This window comes from Nicotiana tabacum, chromosome 10 (assembly GCF_000715075.1).
Source record: "Nicotiana tabacum cultivar K326 chromosome 10, ASM71507v2, whole genome shotgun sequence".
Classification (NCBI taxonomy): domain Eukaryota; kingdom Viridiplantae; phylum Streptophyta; class Magnoliopsida; order Solanales; family Solanaceae; genus Nicotiana; species Nicotiana tabacum.
The window spans coordinates 57918491-57922801 of record NC_134089.1 but is presented as its reverse complement, the minus strand read 5'-3'; the positions used below and the strand labels follow the sequence as shown (position 1 = coordinate 57922801).

The 4311-nt window shown below is 37.2% G+C and overlaps 1 long non-coding RNA gene across 1 annotated transcript; it reads right to left on the bottom strand.

The window, feature by feature from the left end:
• Nucleotides 1-2322: 2322 nt before the first annotated feature.
• LOC142164863 (uncharacterized) lies at nucleotides 2323-3965 on the bottom strand. The gene is made up of 2 exons (XR_012695940.1): nucleotides 3598-3965; nucleotides 2323-2686 (listed from the first exon to the last, which is right to left on the bottom strand). It is a non-coding gene; the product is annotated as an uncharacterized LOC142164863 (long non-coding RNA).
• Between the last annotated feature and the right edge of the window lie 346 nt (nucleotides 3966-4311).

The following is a 4311-nucleotide window of genomic DNA, read 5'->3' as shown; positions in this document are numbered from 1 at the left end:
GCAGAGAAAGAAAGGAGAGTTTTGAGTGTGACTGTGTGTTCTTTGAACTTGTGTTCGTTGTCTTGAACTTAAAATAAGAGGGGGTTTATATAGTAATCAAAAGTTTAAAAAATAAGGTAAGAGATTAATTAATTAGTAAATCAGGGAAGTCACATGTAAATCATCATGTCCTTTCCTTAATCAAGGGACAATTAAATCAATGGTAAAAGCGTACTAAATATTTAAGGAAAGAATCAAGTAAGGTTTAGTATAGAGTAGATAATTAGGGGTAAATGAATAGAAGTTTTAATTAAGGAAATAAATCAGTAAGAATCGGCAAAATACAAACAAGGCGAGGAAAAAATAATTAAGGCAGGCAATTCAATCAAATCGAGTAGAGAGGTAAGAATCGAAAGTTTAAGGGAAAGTGTTCAAATCAAACCAAGAAATAAGGAATTCAGAGTAATCAAGGAGAAAGTCATGGAAGAGTCAGCATGTTTAACATATAAATTAGGTAGAACATGAATAGTCAGGATTCCATATAACTTTAACAAAACAAATAGTTAGAACGACACTGATTCAAGGAGAATGTTACAGGTCTTAACATGAATAGTCAGGACAAATACAAGCACATAGAATCATTGAAAGGTCAAACTAAGAAATTCAGTAGAAGCATATTAGGGCAAGAAAGTCACGAGAAATCACAAGAACCCAAAGTAAGAACCAGTCGATATACTAGTACTCAGAAACCAGACGAAGAACATCGAAAAGAATAGGGATTTCAATACAAACAGGCTAAGATTGTAGCAGACTTACAAAATCAATCAAAATATATGAGAAGCAGAAAATTAAACACAAAAAGTCATCAAACAATTTGTAAAAAGAAATTCTGGAAACCCTAGTTTAGGAAAAAATGAAAATCGCTTGAAAATCATACGATTCTTGTAAAGAATCTTAAGATTATTGTAAAACTCACATGAAACAAACCCAAATCATCTTAGATCTGTATAGATCTAAGAGGTTTAGAAAAGAAATTAGGGTTTCAAAGAGAACCATACAGAGGTGAAGAAACCTGCTTAGAAAATCATAGATCGTAGTCAATATAGGACGATCTTACTCGAAATCATACTGGAATGGCCTGAAACAGGTGAGAGAGGAACCATAGATGCAAGTCAACTAGCCCTGGTCCCTTGAGGGCCCTGGGGATGGCAAGACTAACGTGAGGGAGACCATTGGATGCCTGGGGGTGGTGAGAGATCATCGGAGATAACCATAGATGAGTGTCAGCAAGGTTTGATTAGGGTTGGTTTGAGAGAGTTTGAGAGAAGATGGAACTGAGGGCGGCGGCATAAGGTTGAAAATGAATTAGGTTAGAGGGGGGTCGTTAGGTTAATTATGGTAAGAATGAATACTGGACATTGGTCTTGAGTTGCCTACATATCCTTGGTTTTACAGGAATCATGCCATGTGTAGTTCTGGATTCATTGGCGGAATATACCGATGAAGTCATTGCAAGAACGGACACGGGATGCAAAATCGGCTATAGTGAGTGGTTAAGGTTTGAGACAGTTTGAAAGAACTGGAGCGAGGTCACTCCTGCTAGGATAGCGGTTGCTTGATGGTCACCTGCGGATGAATAGATACTGCCGATATACGTATTTGCGAAAATTTAAACATGATGCAGATTCCCTTTGGACCATGAAGGTTGTCTTTGGATGGTTAAAGATGACATCCTTGGACCATGACGTCCTGGGCCATGAATTGTTTAGTGAGGAATTCGCAATCCATGAAATGATGTTCTCGGGCCATGAAGATGGTGCCTCCGAACCATGCCATCTTTGAATAATGATATACAAATTTGAGGGATCCTCAGGCCATGGTATGGTGTCTTCCGGCTATGGGGATGATGCCTTTTAGACTATGGTGCCCTTGGATAGATTAGCGATATTTCAGCCCATGAGATGCAATAATATAATGTTAACAAGACAAGGCTTAGTTTTGTGAAATGAAGGGTAGAGCTTAGCCCAATAGAAAAGCAAATAGATAGTACTAGAAGAGAGAAATATTTATGGAAGGAGGGATAATGCTTAGTCCCATACAAATGTGGAGGTAGGGATTAGCCTCATGCAGATACGGAGGCAGAGATTAGCCTCATGCAGATATGGAGGCAGGGATTAGACTCATGCAGATAGGGAGACAGGGATTAGCCTCATGCAGATGTGGAGGCAGGGATTAACCTCATGCAAGTGGGGAGGCAGGGATTATGTCACGACCCAAACCGATGGGCCGCGACGGTCGCCTGAGTCTTACCTGTCAAACACCCCTAAGCATGCGTATAAAATATGAACCTGAATAATATCTGCTGCATTACAAAATTAACATACGTGAAAGAAGTCTTCCATCAAGGCATATGTACGTATACAGGCAGAATACAGTGGGCGAGCCGGCAAGGCTGCTATAGACAACTATACATCAAAAACTGAAAGCCGACAAGGCCACATAGAACCCAACTAGACATACTGTCTACAGACCTCTAACAGAAACATAACTGTACAAAGATGGGACTGAGCCACGTCATACTCATATACATATATATGTACAAACGTATCGTACCAATATCAAAAGCAGCTCCGGATCAAATGGAGCACGTCAACTCTCATTGATCAGGGATCCTAAGAATGGGGATTGTCAGCTTGCCTACCTGCACCTGCGGGCATGAAACGCAGGCCCCGTGAAATAGGGCGTCAATAAAAAAAATGTACTGAGTATGTAAGGCATGGAAATTAGTACGTAAAAGACATAGATGAAACATGGAATACTGAAACACATTTTTAAATTTGAATAACTTTGTAAATACTGAAACATTTATAACGTCATGCACGTGCGTGTAAATGTCATGCCATGCATAGGTATGGTGTACATAATATCATCAAGCCACTGGGGGCATCCCATCATATCATCTCGGCCACTGTGGGCAATATCATCAACATATACCAGCTGATCAGGTGGTGGTGTGTATATAACGCCATAACCTTTTCCATATCCCATATACATATATATACATACATATATACGCATATATAACGCCGTTTGAATACATACATATATATGCGTATATAACGCCATTTGAATACATACCCATATATGCGTATATAACGTCGTTTAAATCATATATAACTCCGTTCGAATACATATATATATTCACGTATATAACGCCGTTTGAATCATATTTTAGCCACTGTGGGCAATATCATCATCATATACCAACTGATCAGGTGGGGGTGCGTATATAACGCCGTAACTTTTTCCCATATCCCATATACATATATTTACATATATACGCGTATATAACGCCATCTGGTCATGGGTCAATGCACATGTACGAAATGCATGAAAAATACGTAATAATCTCAATATTCCTTCCGGATAAATTTTTCCAACTGCATATTATTCTAAGACCCATGAACAGAAGAAAATAATAATTCTCGCGGGGAATCAAAAATATAGACACCCCTACTATTTCTACAAATAGAATAATTTATAGAAACCGTATATTTGCTCGTTTCTTTCGTATAATCTAGACCATGCCAAAAGAAAGAAGGGAAGGCCTTAACATACCTGTCTCTTGAATTATTTGAACGAAATTTGCCTCAACTCCTTAGAAATTCATGGACGAAAACTTGTTTCTGGTTCTTAAAAATTTTGGAACGTAATATAACAAATTTGGTTCCTTGAGATTTTGACAGAAAACATTTCTGTTTCTTGCTTTTTGAACTAAAGAATGATTTTAAACCAACACTTGACTCCAATGTTTTTTGAAACTTTGTTGAAGCTTCTGTTTTTAAGGTATTGATTTCAATTCAAAGAATGAATTGAAGCTTCTGATTCTCGTTTTTCCTACTTTCAAAAAGTATCCAATGGATCTTTAAATGTTATATCATTCAAGACTTATCTTAAGTCAATAAGTCTTTCTATTAAATGACTAATTCAACTTTACACGTTACTTTGTCATGCAACACATATGACTATGACTCATATGTTGAATGGTGGCACACTGCCACGTGGGGGTAGGGGTAGGTTATTTTATTAATTTTTTATCCACTTATTAGTTAACCGGGTAATGTCCCGTTACCCGGTAATTAACCAATTACCCGTATAATTTAAAAATTATCACAAATTACTTAAAATTTTATTTATTTTTAAAATACTTTATATATACTTTTTATATTATACTACCGTGGTCATATGGTACTTTGCATGGTACTAGTTCATAATAATCAGGTATTATCGCTCGACCCGTATTTTATTCCAAATTGACTGCTTTCAACAAAA